The sequence below is a fragment of the Mesoplodon bidens genome, assembly GCF_964165515.1.
Source record: "Mesoplodon bidens genome assembly, chromosome: X".
NCBI classification, from domain to species: domain Eukaryota; kingdom Metazoa; phylum Chordata; class Mammalia; order Artiodactyla; family Ziphiidae; genus Mesoplodon; species Mesoplodon bidens.
This window is the reverse complement of record NC_138163.1, coordinates 139,422,266-139,444,718: the sequence shown is the minus strand read 5'-3', so window position 1 is coordinate 139,444,718 and position 22,453 is coordinate 139,422,266. Positions and strand designations below refer to the sequence as shown.

Sequence of the window (22,453 nt, the reverse complement as noted above, 5' to 3'; positions counted from 1 at the left end):
TTCAATACCCTATGATAAACCATCATGGAAAAGAATATTTTAAAAAAAGAATGTTACATGAACCTATGTATTCTCTTCTTGTTTTCTCCCCCTCTCTGATTAACCAGCACGATCTATGCAGATTGACTTCAGGTTTGTCTTAAGGCATAATATAGGAATAGTTTCTTAGAAACAAAGATGATAGAGCAATAGTAATAACAGGGTTTCATTCCCTAACTGTTTAAAACTGGAGTCACATCCCAAAGAGCTCTTCTTTTCCTATTATTCCTTTTTTGCACTGACAGTCTCTTGGCCATTTTTCTACTTATTAGCACTTCCATCAGAAGGGAGGAAAGGGATGTGAAACCGAGACATGTCAGTTTGAGGCACAGAGTCTTACGTTAGGCCCATCACCACCTCGAAATGCCGAGACAATTCCTGCTCCCCTGGGAGTGTTCAAACCCACCAGCCCTACAAAATCCATGTCGCTACAAAACAGCAAAGCATTTCAGCATACATGTCGTATCCTTCTTATTTTTCTGTATGATTGTTGCATTGCGCACTTCACCCAAATAGAGGCGATGAGAGAATTATAACAGGTGGGTTAGATGCCAGAGTATTAGAAACCATTATTTGCTAATATGAATATTGCCTTAAGAACATTAAGAAAACATACTGGTTTACTTCAAAGATGAAATTTGAATATTAAGTAAACTTGTGGTTATTTTTCTTTCTTTTAGCTAATACTGACTGAGAATTCCAAAAGAAACAATTCATATAAGCCAGGGTGAATTGATTTTTGCTTTGGATAACTTGTGCTGCTTTGATAGCCATTTCATTCCCTACTGAGTTAAATTATTAAAGAATCCCACACATGCCAGAACTTAGAGTCTACCTAGAATTATCACACCTTAAAACTGACATCTAATATATGGTCAACTAATATTGGACAAGAGACCCAAGAATACTCAATGGGGAAAAGATAGTCTCTTCTATAAATTTTGCTGAAGAAACTGGATACCCACATGAAAATAATGAAACTGAACCCCTATCTTATACCATCACTCACAAAAAATTAACTTCACATAGGTTAAAACTTAAATGAAAGACCTGAAACCATATAACTCCTAGAACAAAACACAGGGGAAAAACTCCTTGACACTGGTCTTGGCAATGATTTTTGTGGATATGAAACCAAAAGCAACAAAATGAAAAATAAACAAGTGGGACTAAACCAAACTATCAACAGACCCATGGAAAGGTGATGGACATCACTACATGCAAACATCAGGGAATGGACATCAGGGAAATGCAAACCAAAACCACATGAGATACCACCTCACACCTGTTAGAATGGCCATGATCAAAAAGACAAGCAATAACAAATGCTGGCAGGAATGCGGAGAAAAGGGAACCCTTGTATATTGTTGGTCAGAATGTAAATTGCTACAACCATTATGGAAAACAGTATGGACTTTGCTCAGAAAACTAAAAATAGAATTACCATATAATGCAGCAATATCAGTTCTGGGTATATAGCCAAAGGAAAAGGGTATACATATACTTACATTAGCCAAGATATATATTATGTATGTATATGTATAAACATATATGTATATATGTAATATATATAATATATATGTTTATATATAATATATATCTTGGCTACTATAAATTATATATATATATATATATATATATATATATATATATATAAGTTAAAAAGAAGGAGTTCTTACCTTTTGTGACAACATGGGCTGACCTTGAGGGCATTATGCTATGTGAAATAAGTCAGACAGAGAGAGACAAATTCCGTATGATCTCACTTGTATGTGGAATCTGAAAAAACAACAACAACAAACTCATAGAACCAGAGAGGAGAATGGTGGTTACCAGGGGCTGGGGGGGGTGGAGAAAATGGGGGGATGTCGGTCAAAGGGTACAAACATTCAGTTACAAGACGAATAAGTTCTGGGGTCTAATGTACAGCATGGTTACGTATAAATCCAGTAAACATACAGTTAACAATACTGTATCATATACTTGAAAGTTGCTAAGAGAGCAGATTTTAAAAGTTCTCACCACAATTATTGTTATTATCATTTCACAATATAAACAAATCAGCAGATTCCACACCTTAAATGTACTCAACGTTATAAGTCAATTATATCTCAATAAAGCTGGAAAAAAATAAAAATAAAATTATAATTTAAAACAGGCATCTAATGTTTTTGTCCTAAATTCTTTTCTGACCCAAATTTGAATGGGATGTCTTAGAGTAGCTAATAAATGCATAAAGCCCAACTTTAAGAATCCTTGCTGTGAAAAGAGTTGATGTAGGGATTTTTCTTTCAATCAGTTTATTTTACAAGTTTTTGTTAAAGAACAAAGTAAGATGGTGATAAAATTCCAAGGAGCACGTAATTTCCTAAGGGCACCGCCTCAAACCCCAGTGCTAGTCCTGTTCCAGGACACCCGGTGCATGTTTATTGAAAACGATCTGGCATGGAGACATTTTCCATTAGTGCTAATAAGGGTAATCACATTTCTTCAGTAGAAAGTATTTTATACAGATATTGTGAAAGAGTTGAAGGTCTCTATTATACTAGAAACCCAACCTATAAGTGGCCAAATTTACAATTGAGCTTGTCAGCAAAAAAAAAAAAAAAAAAAAGGAAGAAGAAAAAAAGCTGGGTAGCAGCACCAGAACATTTGACTCAAATAGATGGTTTGGATTAATGGAATGAACCATTTCTACTTCACGTTCAACAAAAAAAGCTATATTTGAAACACTCTGGTCTTCTTATAATTGTGCATATGGTTGGAAATTCCTGTCTAGGTCAAATACTGAGTAATTCAAACCTAGTAGGAGAAAGAGGAAAGAAACCAGAAGAAGTAACATATTAGCACTTTTCATTCAATAGGGTTCTGCTGGTGGAAAAACTTTAAAACTTAATGTGTTCCACTAAGTATCCCTGCTTCCTTCACACTTTTGGAAAACAATACTGGGCTTAAATTCCCAAAGTATATTTCAATTCCTCTGGTGTGGCTGCTGACAGAAATCCATGCTATTTCCTCATACTCATGTTGGGTATACTTTGTGATATGGTCTAGGCCTAGTGGGCATGAAATTTTAAATAGTAATGTTTTTGAATGCTGCAGCCAGGAGTACTGGAACCATAAAGTGTTACTTTGAGTAACAGTTATATTATTCCAGAAACCAGTTCATCCAGCTGAACAGTGCTGATGCTTGAAGGAAGCTTTCTAACCACACCTTGCATTTGCCAAGCAAAATCCAAAAGACAACAACAGCCCAAAGTACATAGATGCTGCAGGAATTAGAGAGGAATTAATAAAGGGTACAATTTTTAAAAGATACATGAGGATAGGGACTTCCCTGGCGGCACAGTGGTTAAGAATCTGCCTGCCAATGCAGGGGACGTAGGTTCGAGCCCTGGTCCGGGAAGATCCCACATGCTGCGGAGCAACTAAGCCCATGCGCCACAACTACTGAGCCTGTGCCAACAAGAGAAGCCACTGCAATGAGAAGCCCGTGCACCACAACAAAGAGTAGCCACCGCTCGCCACAACTAAAGAAAGCCCGCACACAGCAACGAAAACCCAATGCAACCAAAAATAAATAAATAAACATATTAAAAGAAAAAAAAAGATACACGAGGATAAAAGTTAACAAAACTTCCTAGTATGGGTTCTTTGGTAAAGAAAAAAATATGACAGATAAACTGTTTCACATGATCATCATAAAAAAGGGCAGGGAGTCCAAATGTATAATGTAGGAAATGAGTAGATGAAATCTTAGCTATGAAGGAGATTAAGGAATCAAAGTCAACTTGTTTGGTCCAGTCTGTGCAAATGCATTTGAAAACTTGAGTAAAATGGATGCTTTGCTGTACATCCATTTTTCTCCCCCAGAAGAAACTGGAAACTGACTAATTATATAATCCCAGAGAGACCCAACTTCACTCCCTGCCTCACCCATTCTCCCCCTCAAAGATGGCATTTCCAGATGGCTTCAGAATTTTCTTCTTTGAAAATAAGATTTACTTGCTAATATTTACCTTGGTTTAGGACACAGAAAAGGCGAAATAGTTCCACATTTGATTATGAAACTAGCAAAGCACTGACAAAATCCAAGAAATATCAGACAAACAACAACAAATTCAGAGATATGTTTTAAACAACTAGCAAATAGAATCCAGCTGATGTTTAAAGAAAAATTCACTGTGATGACTTGAGGTTTATTTCAAGAGCAAATGTAAATTCTTGTGTTAATTTATTAAACGTACGACTATCATCACCATATATATGTTAACTGCTATAAGTGATGAAAAGCGTTGACTAAATGTCACTAATTTTTCATTTAAAGAAAACCCCCAGCAAAATAGAAATAGTCATATTATATATAATGTTTATACTGATATATATACAATGTTAAGATATTTATCTTATTCATATACTTATTATGTACGGGATGGACATTAGTTAATTGTATCTGCCACTTACTAACCTCAGTTTTCCTGTAATGTCCACATTTTGGTTTAGCAAACAGAGTGAAATGTTCATCAAAGTGAACCCAACTTTGTCAAATTTACATTTTTATGTCTCCAGCTCTACATAAGGGGCATGGAGTAATGGTAAAGGCAATAATAAATGTACTGAACTAAAAAATCAAAGTAATGGTAACAGCAATAATAAACACGGATATTTCTACAATTGTATGGATGTAAAGTACATCATCTGTACTTATGCTGGAAATACAGACACTGTATTTATGATGGAAGTCTTTGACACCACATTATTTTAAAAAAGGAAGATGTGTCCTGCTTTCCTTCAAGGCCTCCAGAAATGTGGGTGATGGAGAGTTGGTTTTCTTCTCTCCCTCTGGGATTTTTCACCATGCATCCTCAGAAGGCAGCAAGGAAGAAATGGATTAATTAATACCATAGGGAAGAGCCCTCCCCTGCTCAGTAAACTGTGCAGTACTCTAGAAAAATGCATCTTAAGATAGTTCCCAATTAAGATGGAACTTTTGTGACCCAAAGAAATGAAACAAATTATACAGCCAATGCAAGTTTGATTTATGGTACTCGGGGTTTAAGACCATTGACTCTGAGCCTCTATGAATTTACTGCTATGGGGTAAAACGACCAGAACTGGATTTGCAACAGAAAAAAATATACTTTACTTTTTGTAGGAGTGAAATACATGACAGAAACATGAACAGAGACATTAATGTGCAAGTGATAGATACACTTCATTACTGCCCACACTTACCTATTTTATAAAATATGATGTGTTCTCAGTTCAAAAAGTGCAGTCGTACATAAAACAATTCTAAAGACTAAATAATGCTCCTGGTTCAAATTGATCTATGTTTCCATCCAAGAATTCCATTACAGAAAAATTAAGGGATTTTTCCACATAAAGTAGAAAATAAGAAATTAAAGTCTACATAATTTCAGGGGAAAAAAATCAAACCTTCATATTAAGACATGATTCTGAATGAAATATGAATGAAACACATCTGTTTAGATCTCTGCAAATGGCATAAATAGCTCAGGAAGGCAAGATAAAAATCAACCTTTTACTGAGAAAGGATGAGGCGTAGAACCAGAAAAACTCCTGTATAGTTTCCAAAAACTCAATTCAGAGTGACTCCTTTTTCATAGTTTTCGCTGAAATAATTAAAGACAAAATAGGAAGAGAGATGTCTCTCGGCAACTGCCTTTCTTCAGAGCTATGCATTTAACACGAAGATTTTCGATTTAAAAGTAAAAACAGGCAAAGCCTTGTCAGTTCACATAATTGCTGATTTTTGCCTACATTTTAGAAGAAATACAGAGGAAAAACCACAGATACATTATTAATGGGGTGAATTGCTTTGGACATACATATTTCACATACTGAAGGTGTCTCAAGTTGACCTCATTTGGAGAGGAATAAAAAACAAAAATAAAATATGTTCTTTCTCCTTCGCATTTTATTTTTTTTGGTCTAACACATTTTGTTTTCACAGAAATGGATATGATAGGATTAACAAAAAGCAGTAGAAACAGCTGGTGATGCTGAGATGGATTTTTTTTTAAGAAAAAATTGTAAAACGCATGATGGAAAATAGAACAGAATTCATTTTGAACCGTTGTGCCCTTACCAGATACCTTATTATTCAGGAGACTTCCCCTCTTATATCCCGGCTACCCCTTGATATATTTGGACATGCTGAATATACTTATACTATCTGACTTATTTAACAGGATCATGGGGTCATAGGATATTTTGAATGTTATTTTCTGAGATCTACTGGACCCCCGCAAAATCACGTTACTGAAATAATAGTTCCATAAAATTCTACTGATTTTGACTAAAACTAGAACTACCATATGACCAGCAATCCCACTACGGGGCATATACCCTGAGAAAACCATAATTCAAAAAGACACAGGTACCCCAATGTTCATTGCAGCACTATTTACAATAGCCAGGACATGGAAGCAAGCTAAATGTCCATCAGCAGAGGAATGGATAAAGATGTGGTACATATATACAATGGAATATTACTCAGCCATAAAAAAGAATAAAATAATGCCATTTGCAGTGACATGGATGGACCTAGATGATCATACTAAGTGAAGTAAGCCAAAGACAAATACCATATGATATCACTTACATGTGGAATCTAAAATATGACACAAATGAAGTTATTTACAAAACAGAAACAGACTCCCAGACATAGAAAACAAACTTATGGTTACCAAAGGGGAAAGTGATGGGGGATAAATTAGGAATTTGGGATTAACAGATACACACTACTATATATAAAATAGATAAACAACAAGGACCTACTGTATAGCACAGGGAACTATATTCAATATATTGTCACAATCTATAAAAGGATCTGAATTTATATATGTGTGTGTGTGCATGTGAGTGTATCTGAATCACTTTGCTGTACATCTGAAACTAAAACATTGTAAATCAACTATACCTCAATAGGAAAGAAAGAGCAGAAAAGGAAAGAAAGGAAGGAAGGAAGGAAAGAAGAAAGGAAGAAAGTTGTTCCTTAAAGTGTCTAAGTAGGCACAGAATATACTGTATTGATAGCCAATTGAAGACTGTACTCAACATGCTTTTCTCTGAGTCATTCTGATCATTTTTTTCCCAAATTTGTTGCCTTTTGCTGCCTATAAATTTGTCCTGCCTGAAGCTCTAGAACATTATTACTATAAATATGTTCATTTATATTAATCATTTATATATAATTCATTTATTCATATAAATAAAATTCCAATATAGAGAATTTTATTTATCTGCCTTGTTTTCACAAATGTTGTATTTTTGTTGGTGGTGGTGTTTGATCATTTTGGTGTTTCATTATGTTAGCTTCTTACACATCCACTTTTTACACAAATAAAAGGAAATAATTTGAGTTTCAACCTGTGTAATCCACAAGATGAAGGACATTTATTACTACCAAGAGAAAGGGCATTTCCATCACCTCAGATTCTACAAGACAAAACATAGGATACTTATGGTTTCCATATCATTCAATCCAAAATATTTACAACTTCCCCTGTGATTCCTTATTTGACCCATGGATAATTCTGGATGGTCAATGACAACAACAACAAAAGATGTTACATCTCATTCATATTTTCATTCACTACATCCTGAAACAATATATTGGCCATATCACATTATATAAAATATATTCTTAAAATTTATTTTACCCATTTCAGTTTACTTTTCGAATGATGGCTACAGGTAGGATATTTAAAATTATACACGTAGCTCAGAGTTTTGGCTCACTTTACATTTCTCTTGAAATAGTCCTGGAAGAGGCCATTTACTTTAACACAATTATAAATATTATAAAAATATGTCTACCATCTTGTTATTTGTTTTCAATTTGTCATACATTTTATTCTTCAGATTGGACCTATTTTAGCATTTCATTTTAGCTCTATTATTGGCTTTTTGTGCCTCTTTGTTTATTGATTTAGCTGTTATTTAGTGGTTTACAATATTTTAACTTATTACCGCAAATTTCAAATAATTTGTACCACTTTATATATAATGTAAGAACCTCAAATTTTAAACATCCATATTCCCCTTTTTATTTGTACTATTTTTGTCTCACATTTTCCTTGTACATGTATTATATAACAGAATATTTTATACTGTTTTGCTTTATATGATAAATTATGATTTAATGAATTAAGAGGTAAAATGATTCTATATTTACCTGTATAATTACCATTTCTAACTGTCTTCATTCCTTGTGTAGATATGTTTCTATCTGGTTTTACCTCCCTTCAAGACAAACTACAAGAAATCCTAATGAAGGTGCATTGTCTGCTGAGCTCTGAATTCTCAGTTTTTATTCATCTAAAAATATTTTCATTTTTCCTTTAGTTTTGAAGTATAATTTACAGATCTATTCCTATTTCTTCTTTCATCAGTTTTGGTAGTTTGTGTTTTCTAGGAATTTGCCCGTTTCATCTATGTTACGTAACATTTGGAATATAATTGTTCATAGCATTATCTTATAATCCATTTCATTTAGATAAGTTTTCATGTCTGATTTTAGTAATTTGACTCCTGTTTTTTCTTGGTCTGTCTAGGTAAAGATTTGTCAATTTTGTTGATCTTCTCAAAGAAACAACTCTTGGGTTTATTAATTCTCTGTATTGATTTTTGATCCTCTCTGTCGTGTTTCTTTATGATTTCCTTCTGAAGGCTATTTTTACTAAATATTTAATTCTAGATAGATAAGCGTTTTTTTTCCTTTGAAGACATGGTTTCATTCCTAGCATCGTAAGTAAGAAAAGTTTGAGATTTCACATACCATGTTGGAGAATTGCAAAGCTCTGAAAGAATATTGCTAATGAAGATGTAGTGCTTAAACTCAACAATTACATATGCCGAAAGAAATAATTTTCTGAAGTTTATCCTAAGGTGCAATTCCGTGGCAACAACATCCCAGGGTATCCCACCACGAGACACGGATAGCAGGGGACACCCAGAAGAGGCTCAGTAGATCTTAGACAATTAGGAGAAAGTCATGATTGATAGGGCAAAGCACCATCTGCTTCCTTAGCTGCAAGTGAATTACAGAATTTTAGCGATTCCTGAATAGTTAGTTGGAAATAGGATTCTTTTAATCAGAAACTTAATTTCGAGTCTATCCCTTAGATATTATCTTATAATGCTCTATTTCAAATTGGCTGGTTAATAAAATCTATGGTGCTCTTTAAACATCTTTATTATCATTTACAAAGGTTGAAATTCATCCGTTTTAAGGGTATGTTTCAATGACTTTTAGCACACACAGGAACTGTGATAATTTAACTATTTAAAACGAATCCTTTTTTATTTATTTATTTATTTATTTATTTATTTATTTATTTATTTTTTGCCATACGCGGGCCTCTCACCGTTGCGGCCTCTCCCGTTGCGGAGCGCAGGCTCCGGACCCGCAGGCTCAGCGGCCATGGCTCACGGGCCCAGCCGCTCCGCGGCATGTGGGATCTTCCTGGACTGGGGCACGAACCTGTGTCCCCTGCATCGGCAGGCAGGCTCTCAACCACTGCGCCACTAGGGAAGCCCTGAATCCTTTTTATAGCTTATTATAAAGTTTATAACTTATAAACTTTATAAGTTATTATAAAGTATAAGTTATAACTTATTATAAGTATAATAAGTTATAAACTTATTATAAAGTTTATAACTTTATAACTTATTATAAAGTTCTTTCCAAAAAAACTTCCCCAGATTTTTTAATCAGTAGGTCTCTATATAGGGCAGGCTTCCTAAAACGTTGCACAAATGTTGATATGCAACATGGAAAAGACAATTGCGTAGTCTTAGTATAAGGATAAGGAATAGTATAATAATTGGATATATTTTCCTCCAGGAGCAAACGTAAACGTAAAATGAATACAGTATAAAAAAAACCCGTGCAAGCAGACATTTATGGAATGCTTCTTTTAGGGGAGCGTGGTCTCACGAGCTCAGAGGAGTGATTCTGTAATCACCCCTCTCCAAAGGACAGGACAGAGAAAGAGAAGTAGAGATATCAGGAGAGGAAAAAGGACAAAGGGGAGAATGAAAGCGTTGCCTGAATGAGGGTCCTGAGGCCCTCAGGGTGACGAAGGCAGACTTACCAAATGCTGATGCTGAAACAAGCGGTTCTGGTGGTCGCTTGTCACCCGCGGACCAGGAAGCTGCATTTGGTGGTCCTGAAGGTGCCTGGATCCTCTCCGGGGGAAAAAGACCCCACGGGCATCCCATCTGGGGTGCCACAAAGTATGATACCGATCTGGGTCCTCAGTCTTTTAAATCAATAAAAACCGATGAGGTCACATAAGCATTTCAGGCAAGGTTTTACTGGGACTCGTGCTACAGCAGGAGGGAGTGAAAACAAGTAACAGGTGCCCTTGCACGCTCCCCGAGGTCGGCGGGCTGGTTCCTTAAATGGGGTGAGGGTGAGGACGGATTGGTGGGTCGGGCCAGAGCGGTGGCTCAGGTGGACCGCCCACCCCCTGGGTGGTGCCGTGTGCAGGGATCATGCACAGGACCCTGCTTTTGCTCCTGGCCCCTGAGAAGAGGCAGTTGGTTTGTAGCCCTTCTGTATCTTATTATTCCTAATTTACCCCAGCTTGTCATGCAAGCAGTTATTTTTAGCCCCTCTTAGTTTCTTTGTATCTATTGCTTGCAGAGATGTTTGTCCAGGTGCAAGCACGGCACGGCAGCAAAGGCTCCCAGGTCCCAGTCCATCTCACTTTGTGCTCATGTCCCCCCATTTAATCCTCAAAGCAATACTATGATGTAGGGATCCTACCTGCCCTCTCTACACCCCAGAAATAAAAGCTCTGGAAAGTCAGCTCCAGTGATTAATAAGCTCCTACCTAAAAAGCTTAACACAATGAGTTCCTTGCTAATTCCAGGTTCATATAATTACACATTTGTGTAATGAGGACCAAAAAAGAGCTGTTTTCAAGTTGCTATGCTTTCATACTCAGAATGCTGAATTATTAGCATTTTAAGGTCCATAATGAACACAATATGTGCATCAGTATTTCAGAACATAATGTTACATTGTCTGAAAACTTAGTTTTCAGAGAAGGTAACATATAGGGATCAGAATGCAACAGACTTTTATGAATTAAACACTGTGTCTCACGGGTGTGATTTCTGCTTTCAAAAAAAGCTACCCATTCTGAATGTGGTGCTGGCATCATTTACTAGGAAAACTTGGGTATCCCGGGCAAGAAGCCATGCCCTATGATGCAATGGCCAAATACAAAGGATAAGGTACAGTGCTCAGTTATCCCTGTATGCCCACCTCTCAACCACCCCTTGCTCTACAAGTATGGAGCACATTGCTTTGGAGCTGCAACTCTAGAAAAATCTGCTGTGGTCTGGGGACAAATTGGGAAACAAAGTTGCATAGTTGGTTAAATGTACTGAACCTCAGATGTCTCACTGGTTTAAGCAGGAGGGATTGGTTTCGATTTCTAAACTATGATATGTGTCATATGTGCAACTTTCAATTTTTTGTTGATTTGTGCTCAGAAATTAAGTAAACTCTGGAGGTCATTTCCTAGAGTTCAGATTCACTGCTTTGCTTGGGTCAAAACGGTGATCCTATATTCTGTAAATACACAAGAGTCCCTTAGTTATAATATTCACGAGTATCTTTGTTTCCTCTTGTCCCAAAGAAGACATATATCTAGAACAGTTCAAACATTCATTGTTTGCGCATGCCCCTTAAAATAGTTTATTACTAACACACTATATCAGAGTTCATTTTCATGGTTAATCTTAATACTTATCAACACATTATATGGATTTGTTAGTACTGAAGACCTGATTGTACGATAAAATTAAAACTCAGTGACAGGACTTTAAGATGATCTTTTCTAAAACTGCACGATTAAAACATCTCATTTTAATAAATGCAGGATTTTCATAACCACATTTGTAATAAGTACACATGTGGATATCAAACATTCAAACATAACTGAAAGATATTTTGAGCACAGGAAGGAACATTTTGGCTGATATTTTTTAAGATCTTTTTTTTTTTCTGCAAAGGATTTAAAAACACCTAGTTCTCACCACACTTCTACGTTTAACACGCTAAAAAGCACACGGCGACCTTCAAAGAAGCTATTTGTAGTCGCATCCGAAGTATAGCAGAGAGTACAAAATTAAAATGTGAGATGTGAAAATATTGAGTAATTTGTCTCCTATGGTCCATCACTCTGAGGCATCAGGCTTCCTCATCACAGTTCTAAATTAGTATCTTTATGTAACCAAGTCTGCATAGGAGGAAGCAGTGATTTAGTAACATACAAGAAATTCATCCCTCTCTCAGAGAGCTTAGATCCAGTTATTAATTACCTCTCCTTCCGGGCATCCACTAGCATCAGGGAAGTGTGGAAAAGGTAAAGCAGAGAAAAACAGTGAAAACTCTCTACCTGATAGATTCCAAATCAAGGTGTTTATCTAGGAAGGTCAGATACAGGTTGTTGGACAAAGCAGACAGAAATAAACCTTGGCTCTAATTGCTTCAGCCTCATGAGCTACATCCATCCAGGACAAAAGACGCGAGACAGATTGCCCTAATGTCAAATCTAATGTAAATCCAGCTGAGTTCAGTAAGCCCTCATGGGGCATCCAGTCACAGTAAGGCAGTATATCTCACACCCTATCGTACGTAAGAATCCAGGGGTATCTCCAAACCGAACAGATGATGATACACAGATCTCGGATGGTGGGGCATAAGAACTCCATAAATTCATATCCAGTGCCACATTCTACCCAGGACACAAAATACCCCATTTATCTTTGAAAAAGAGAGGCGGAAAAAAAAAACATGCATGTGGGACTTCCCTGGTGGTCCAGCAGTTAAGACTTCGTGTTCCCAATATAGGGGGCCTGGGTTCAACCCCTGGTCGGGAAACTAGATCCCACATGCCGCAACTAACTAAAAGATCCTACACACAGCAACGAAGATCCTGCGTGCCACAACTAAGAGCTGGTACAGCCAAATAAATAAATAAATATATATATTTTTAAAGCGTGCACGTGTATTTACTGGGTCATCCTAGATGAGCTGTTTCCACTTCCCAAATTAAGTGCCTCTGTTTGATACTTTCTCTTAGATTTTTTTTGTGTGTGTCTTTTGCACTTGTGTCTGCATGGTGACATACGAAGTTGTGTGTGACTTTGGGGTTGTTTACCTTTACATTTAATACAAATCCGGGCAGCTATTTTCCATTCACGTTACCCTATGTAATGACAGAGATTGGGTTTGTTATAGGCATGGCTGGATGTGACCACTCCTCAACATGGGATGTTTTCCAGATTGGCGTTTCTCGTTAAGATGGTCCTACAAACCTAAACTGGATCTTAATCCAAACAAACCAAGCATAGAAAAGTCATTTTGGGAGAAGATCAGGGAAATTTGGATATGAACAAGTGTTAGATGACTTTCAGAAACTATTAAGTGCTGGATTAGTTTCCTAGAGAAGGCTGTATTAATTCGCACGCTCTGGGCGGCTTAAAAGGACAAAACTATATCCTCTCACAGTCTGGAGGCCAGAAGTCTGAAGTTAAGGTGTCAGCAGGATTGGTTCCCTCTAAGGATGCTGAAGGTGGATGGGTCCCATGCCTCTCTCCTAGCTTCTGGTGGTTGCTGGCAATTCTTGGTCTCCTTGTCTTGTGGCTTCATCACTCCAATCTCTGCCTCTGTCTTCACACTTTCTGCTCTGTGTGTCTTTTTTTCTGTCTCTTAAAAGGACACGTGTCATTGGGTTTAGGACCCACTTGTCCATCCAGGAACATCTCATCTCGAGATCCTTAACTTTATCACTTCTGCAAAGACCCTTTTCCCAAACAGGTCACATTCATGGCATGAGTTCCAAGTGGACACTATGGCAACAAGTCCAGATGTGATGGTGCCATCGTGTTTATTTATCACCTTCGTATCTGTCAAAGCTGAGTGTTAAAGGGATGACAGGTAAGAGTGTGCTCTCTGGAACTGGGTCTAACAGACTTTCTTTTTTTTTTGGCCGTGCCACGACACATGTGGAATTCCAGTTCCCTGACCAGGTATCGAACCCATGCCCCTTGCAGTGGAAGTGCGGAGTCTCAACCACTGGACTGCCAGAGAAGTCCCCAAAACAGACGTTTAACAAAGACACACCTAGAAAGCAGAAGCAGGGGAATGAATGACAAAGGTTGGCAAATATTTATATTGGGACATCCGTGGTAAATATTAATATGGGACATCCATGATAAGTCTGCAGGAATTCACTCTTTTCTTGGGCATGTGTTTGAGAGTTTCCATAATAAAAAAAAAAGTTAGTATAAAAGTACTAAAGAGTAAGTCAGGGGCTTCCCTGGTGGCGCAGTGCTTGAGAGTCTGCCGGCCGATGCAGGGGACACGGGTTCGTGCCCCGGTCCGGGAAGATCCCACATGCCGCAGAGCGGCTGGGCCCGTGAGCCATGGCCGCTGGGCCTGTGTGTCCAGAGCCTGTGCTCTGCAACGGGAGAGGCCGCAACAGTGAGAGGCCCGTGTACCGCAAAAAAAAAAAAAAAAAAAAAGAGTAAGTCAGTTTTCCTGGGTCTCTCCTATGTACATGCTATTAAACTTTGTTAGATTTTCTCCTTTTCAAAAAGAGCTTTAAAGCAAAGAATGGAATTCACTGTTCTCAGGACCAGCATGTCAAGATAAACCAAGGTAGGTGGAATGGTTTGCTTTTATTCCTATGTGACAATATAATAAAACACACACACACACACACACACACACTCTCCAGTGGCATAATGAGAAGAGACCACTTAAGGGGAGTGGGATGTCCCTTGGGGATGATGAAAATGCTTTGGAAGTAGCTAGTGGTAATAGTTGCAAGACATTATGAATGTACCAATGCCACTGAATTGTATACTCTAAAATAGTTAACAGTTTGCTTTTATGTTATCTGAATTTTACTGCACTAAAAAAGGAAACATCCACCTCTATGTCAACAGTTAAAACACAGTAGCCTATACCATTTCCCCTACTAGCCCACCCCAAACCTGCTTACATTTATTCCATTTCTATTGCTTTTAGGGGTAGAATGCAGGAGCATCTTAAAATTTTGAGATTTACACACACTCAGTGAGCTGCATTAAAAAAAGAGTGTAATCAATATTTCATTGAAACTGCAACCAATGCAGTTCTTTTCCATCTCAGCTTAGTGACCTGCCACTGGCATTGCCAAGTTCTGAGCGCACCTGCACATTTTTATGAGGCAAACGGTGTATTGGAAGTGATTAGAGACAACGTTCTTAAAAATCAGGTGTTCTCTCTACTTCAGGGTGTAAGGATGTCATAAAAATAAGCACATGTCTGCCTACCTCAGGGACTAGTGGGTACAAACGGAAGTGTAAGAAAACAATAATAAGCTAAATCCCATATGGTTTTGCCTCCACCAGTTAAAGCTGGGCTGTTGGCAGATGGACAGAAAAATGAAGAATGGTGATGGAGAAAAGCAGGTATCATCGCCAATCGGGTCTTCTTACCATGATCAGAGAAGCAGACTGTAGCCCGTGTTACTTGTTTGTCCCTTTATACTCTGTTTTATCTTTTTTATTCCTAACAAAAAACTGTTTTGTGTGTGTGTGTGTGTGGTACGCAGGCCTCTCACCGTTGTGGCCTCTCCCGTTGCAGAGCACAGGCTCTGGACGCGCAGGCTCAGCGGCCATGGCTCACGGACCCAGCCACTCCGCGGCATGTGGGATCTTCCCGGACTGGGGCATGAACCCGTGTCCCCTGCATCGGCAGGTGGACTCTCAACCACTGAGCCACCAGGGAAGCCCCCAAACAAAAAACTTTTTATTGGAGTATAGTTGATTTACAATGTTGTGTTAGTTTCAGGTGGACAGCAAAGTGATTTAGTTATGTGTATATATTTGCAGCAACATGGATGGACCTAGAGATTATCATACTATGTGAAGTAAGACAAAGACAAACATCATAGGATATCACTTATAAATGGAATCTAAAAAAATGATACAAATGAACTTATTTATATGTCCTTTTATCTTTTAGGTCAAGGACAGGGTGATGGCTGACATTTAAGGCTATGGGTAGACTGTGAACAGATTGGTATCCATCCCCAATGATTTGGAGGTTGATGGAATACTGAGGTCAGGATATTGTCCCAGATAAAGGATGTGCATACATATTGAGGGGCATGGAGGGTGAATGATGTTGGGAATCTTCTATTCACACAGGCAGATATGCTTGTCACCCTCACCCTGCTGCCTGTCCACAGAGGTTGTGTTGTATGGATTCCATCAGTAGGGTCCCTGACTGTATGGTCTTGCTTGGGTTTGGCCAATGGGGAGCTCTGCCAAGGACATCAGAGAGTGGGGTGAAGGGAACATGACTTGAGGGTATTTATTCTCCTGGCTTTCTCCCTATGGTGCTTCTTAGGATGGCAGGGTCTCTCAAGCAAAGGCAATTCTTATCATGATCCTTTCTCCATGGGACCATCTCCTTTAGGATATGGTAACCTCCTTCCCCTCCCAGTGGGCTTCTGAGCAGTAAATATCTCCAATATTATGATTACTTGCTGCTTCTTTGCAGTTCCCCTGTAACACAGCCACTCTTTTGTATGGAGTCCTGGTGCATTGTAACTGGCATAAAGGACCCCCAAAGATGTCACTTTCTAACCCCAGAACCTGTGAATATGTTAGGTTCCTTTGCACATATAAACTTTGATGATGTGACTAAAATTCTGGATCTTAAAGTAGGGGGATTTTTATCACAAAGGCCCTTATAAGAGAGAGGCAGGAAGATAAGAGTCAAAGAGAAGACGGAAAGATGGAAAAAGAGGTGACGGAGTTCCTGGCTTTGAAGATGGATGAAAGGCCACATACCAGGTATGCAGGCCCCTCCAGAAGCTGGAAGAGGAAAGGAAATGGATTCTCTGCCAGAGCCTCCAGATGGAATGCAGCCCTGCCTAAAACTTGATTTTAGCTCAGAAAATTCCATTTCTGATTTCTGACCTCCAGAATGACCACTTCTGACTGTAAGATAATAAATTTGTGTTATTTCAAGCCATCAAGATTGTGGTCATTTGTTATAGGGAATGAATATACTGTGTAAATATCTCTTTTTTCAATTAATTAATCAATTAATTTATCTATATATTTTTGGCTGCATTGGGTCTTTGTTGCTGTGCATGGGCTTTCTCTAGTTGCGGCGAGTGGGGGTTACTCTTTGTTGTGGTGCGCGGGCTTCTCATTGTGGTGACTTCTCTTGGTGCGGAGCAGGGGCTCTAGGCATGCGGGCTTCAGCAGTTGTGGCCCACGGGCTCAGCAGTTGTGGCTCACAGGCTCTAGAGCACAGTCTCAGTAGTTGTGGCACATGGGCTTAGTTGCTCCATGTCACGTAGGTCTTCCCAGACCAGGGATCAAACTCGTGTCCCTACATTGTCAGGCGGATTCTTAACCATTGTGCCACCAGAGAAGTCCCTGTAAATATCTCTTTTAAATTATCCTAATTTGAGTGTCATCTGTTCTGAGTTGGGACCCTGAACTGACTAGTAACTCATTGATAAAACCAGATAACATGGAAAGACAGGAATTTATTTTTTCCACTACTAGAAGCCTACCATATGCAGTGTCCGTAAATCATAAGAATCACCTCCTTTAATGTTTGCTCTTTGCCCCCAAATTCATCATCCTGTGAGACGATGGGTGCCTTTGTGACAGGGTCATGGCATGGTCATTGTCACATGCTGAGCTGTTACCAAGGAGATGCTGAGATGGAGGCTGAGTAAAGTATTTGGGGGTCAAGGCAGAGGAAGCAGGACTCAGAAAGACAAGGGAGCTTGGGAAATGGTTTAACAAGGTGTCAGCCAATCCAGGTGAGCTCTGGAGTCTCTGAGACCTTGTGGAGAGGACTTGGGGAGGGGGGCTGGGATGATCAGACTCTTATGCCCCTGACAGGGAAGGAGAATAACGTTCTGAGGTTACTCTCTGCAGAGAAGTCAACCATGAAGTTGCTGAAGCTGCAGAGTGTTGATAGCTCAGAAACAATAGTACTTCCCTAAAAAGGGCATCTAAACGTTACCCATACCTGCTTAAAAAAGAAAGGACTCCCCCATACTAAAACTACCATCCTAGCATAAGAATGGTGATAATCAAAATGACTAATGCTCCTATATAGCTCTTACTACGTGTTAAAGAAGAGGTGGGTAGGATCATTATCCTTAATTTTTACAGATGAGGAAACTGAGGCCCATAGACATTGAATCATGTGTCCAAGATCACAGAGCGAGTGACACACTCAGGAAGGCTGACTCTAGACTCAATGGGCTTGACCACTACGCTATCCTGTCTCCGGGACGGAGTTCCCTTTGCTCTGTTGACACACCCAAGGGGAGATGTCTTCATTTCATCCCATTGGTTTTATCTCTTCCAAATATTGTTCCAAACAAGAGTAGTCAAGGGCTTCCCTGGTGGCGCAGTGGTTGAGAGTCCACCTGCCGATGCAGGGGATGCGGGTTCGTGTCCCGGTCCGGGAAGATCCCACATGCCGCAGAGCGGCTGGGCCCGTGAGCCATGGCCGCTGAGCCTGCGCGTCTGGAGCCTATGCTCTGCAACGGGAGAGGCCACAACAGTGAGAGGCTCGCGTACCGCAAAAAAAAAAAAAAAAAGAGTAGTCAAGATCATTATTTCTAGGGCCTGTCCTTGTCCATCTTTTCTCTTTCCTTCCCTCTAAATTCTTTCCTGGGATCATGACACTCATCCTTACAACTTGAACGGGACCAATATCCTGATGAGGCCCCCAAAATGTGTCTCTAAGCACATCAACTCTCTAAGGTACCAACCATATACAGCTCCTGTTCCTTCGGAAATGTCGATGTCTGAAAATGAAATTTCTACAACCTCCTCGAAGTCGGTCCTCGTGAATTGCCTTATCCCTGGTGAACGGCCCCGCTGTCCGCAAAGCTGCTCAGTATCACTATAGGTCATCACTGATTTTTCCTTCTCCATCTTCCTACATTCAGATGACCATCGTTTCTCATGGAACCAACCTTTTGTTCCCCTATATTTTGAATCTCATGGCTCATTTCCATCCCTGCTGTTCTGATGCAGGTTCTCATTACTCCATCGTGCATCCCTGGATGGTCTTCTTATATGTATCCTTCTGTCCAGTTTTTATCCCATCCGTTCTTCTCCACAGCAGCCACACAAACGCAAAAGGCAACTCTGACCATGGTACCCCCATGATGGCAAGTATCTCAGGGTCCCACCCCCCAAAAATCTTCAGCAAGATGCTCTTCCCTTCCTCTTAATCCCATTTTCCTGCCAATGCTGCCAAGTCTCTGTTGTACCCCCCCTCAAACTGCGACTGTACTAAATTATTTGCCTATCTTAGAGTGGGACATGTTGTATCTTGCCTTATACCCATGCTATTGTGGTACATACAAAACACATGGGGGGTCTTGAAAAAAATGCAGATTCTGACTCAAGAGGTCTGGCACAGAGTTGAGGCATCTGATTTCTAATGACCTCCTGAGGGAGGCTGATGCTTGGTATAGTGAGTTGAACGGTGTCCCCCCAGAAGATGTGTTGAAGTCCTAACCTTAGTGAATATGACCTTATTTAGAAAGAGGGTCTTTGTGCATGTAATCAAGTTAAGAAGAGGTTATACTGGGTCACGATGGGCCCTGTATCCAATGACTAGTGTCCTCCTAAGGAGGGGAGATTTGGACACAGAAACACAGAGGGAAGAAAGCCAGGTGAAGATGGAGGTGGAGATCACGGTGATGTGTCTATAAATCAAGGAAGGCCAAAGAGGCTGGAAATCACTAGACAATGGAAGAGGCAAGTAAGGAGTCCCCCTTAGAGACTTTGGAGGAGCTAGGCACTGCCAACATTTGGATTTCAGACTTCTGGACTCCAGAATGGCAAGAGAATACATTTCTGTTATTTTAAGGTGCCCAGTTTGTGGTCATTTGTTACAGCAGCCCAGTTTGTGGTCATTTGTTATGCACTGCTGGTCCTCTGGCCATACTGTGAGTATCAAGAATCTATACCTCTGTACCAAGAAGCTGGACTAAGGTTTTCCTTTAAACCCTCCACATCGGTGCCCTGGTCCCCAGGACACACCTGAGTGTTGGTTCCAGGAAAGACACACACTCTAGGAAATGTTTCCAGACATGCTCCTGATGGCTTTCGGGAAAGCTTAGCAACAATCCGATTACTTCTGAGTATTTCCTATATGCAAGACTCTTGAAGTCAATGTTCTAGACATTCCCATCTTTTCGTGCACTGTCCTTAGCACAGGGCTTGACACACCATAGGTTCCCCAAGCCTTTCTGAATAAATGTATGTGTCTAGAAGCTCAGTAAGAGGCACAGTTGATTTCTACAACTAAGGAACAGTAAACCCTTTTCTCTCTTATGCACTGAAATGGTTCAAGAATCAGGGGGAAAAAAGGTACTACTAAATTTATGAAATCATTAGATGTTAGAGTATTTTGAATAGCGCTTCAATATGGGATTTTAAATCTCATCCTAACCCTCTTCTTCCTGCAATAGTGTTAAAATCGTCCTTTGAGGTTCAGCGATATGGCTTTGTTATTTCTAAAATTCATCAAGCAGTTAGGAACGTATTTATAAATATAGATTGCATCACAGGATATTTACTGCATACAGTAAGTAAGATGTCATCCACTTTCCATGCCTGGAGAGCTGAATGATCATCTGTGAAAGCAGTCGCCCTTTGAATATTGCTTCTAATAATCCTACCCATCAATCATATATTTTTTTCTTACTTCATCCGTACACCATGTTAAGTGCAAATACAGATCACCTTCCCAATAGCTATGAAAATTAAATCCCGACACGAATGAAAATTTACAGCCCCAGCTTATATAGAGCAATATTCCTGATAGTTAAGGCATTCCAACACAGTTAAATAAAGTTAAGTGAGAAGTCAGCCTTGCAGTCTTTATGGCTCTTTTTCACTGTGCGAAGTGAGAGTCACCAGGTGCCTGCCTTGGCTGTTTATGTATTTTGAGCTCAGAACTGGGAATGGCAGACAGAACTCTAATTCAGAAAGACACATGCACCCCTATGTTCATAGCAGCAGTATATACAATAGCCAGCACATGGAAACAACATAAGTGTCCATCGACAGATGAATGGATAAAGAAGATGTGGCACATATGTACAATGGAATATTACTCAGCCATGAAAAAGAATGTCATATTGCCATTTGCAGCAGCAGGGAAGGACCTAGAGATGATCATACTAAGTGAAGTAGGCCACAGAGAGAAAGACAAATATCATATGATATCACTTATATGTGGAATCTAAAATATGACACAAATGAACTTATCTACAAAACAGAAACAGACTCACAGATGGAGAGAACAGGCTTGTGGCTGCCAAGGGGGAGGGGAGTGGAATGGAGGAGGGATGGATTGGGAGTTTGGGGTTCGCAGATGCAAACTATTATATATAGAATGGATAAACAACAAGGTCCTACTATACAGCCCAGGGAACTATACTCAACATCCTGTGATAAAACATAATGGGAAAGAAGATGAAAAAGAATAGATATATGTACGTATAACTGAATCACTTTGCTGTACAGCAGAAATTAACACAACGTTGTAAATCAATTATACTTCAGTAAAATAAATTAAACAAAAAAAGAACTGAGAATGGACCTGTGGGGGGAAAATAACCACCCTCAAAAATGTGCACATCCTAATCCGTGGAACCTGTGAACGGGTTACCTTACTGGGCAGAAGGGATTTTGCAGATGTGATTAAGGACCTTGAGATGCTGAGATGATGCTGGATTATCCAGGTGGGTCCAATGTCCTCACAAGGGTCTTTCTGAGAGGGAAGCAGATGGGTCAGAGTCACAGAAGGACCTGCAAAGACAGCAGCCGAGGGCAGAGTGATGTGCTCTGAAGTTGAAAGTGGGGTCGGGAGCCAAGGATTACAGGCACCTCTAGAAGCCGCACAAGGTAAGAATATGGATTCTCCCCTAAAGCCTCCAGGAGGGATGCAGTTCTGTGGACACCTGTATTTTAGATTAGGGAGACCCCATTTTGCTTTGCTTTGTATTTTTGAAAGATTTTTATTTTTTTGGATGTGAACTATTTTTAAAGTCTTTATTGGACTTGTTACACTATTGCTTTTGTTTTATGTTTTGGTCTTTTTGGCTGCGAGGCATATGGGATCCTAGCTCCCTGGCCAGGGATCGAACCCACAGCCCCTGCATTGGGAGGCAAAGTCTTAACCACTGGACCACCAGGGAAGTCCCCAGGGAGACCCCATTTTGGACTTCTGACATTCACGACAACATGATAAATTAGTGTTGTTTCAAGGTGCTACATTTGTAGCGATGTCTTACAGCAGCCCTAGGAA

The 22,453-nt window shown here is 39.5% G+C and overlaps 1 long non-coding RNA gene across 1 annotated transcript in view; it reads right to left on the bottom strand.

The window, feature by feature from the left end:
* LOC308608790 overlaps positions 1 to 22,453 on the bottom strand; it is a 59,092-nt gene that overhangs the window by 13,263 nt on the left and 23,376 nt on the right. Inside the window, exon 4 of the long non-coding RNA XR_014014233.1 lies at positions 1,719 to 1,818. This is a non-coding gene — a long non-coding RNA (uncharacterized lncRNA). The remainder of the gene's footprint in view (positions 1 to 1,718; positions 1,819 to 22,453) is intronic.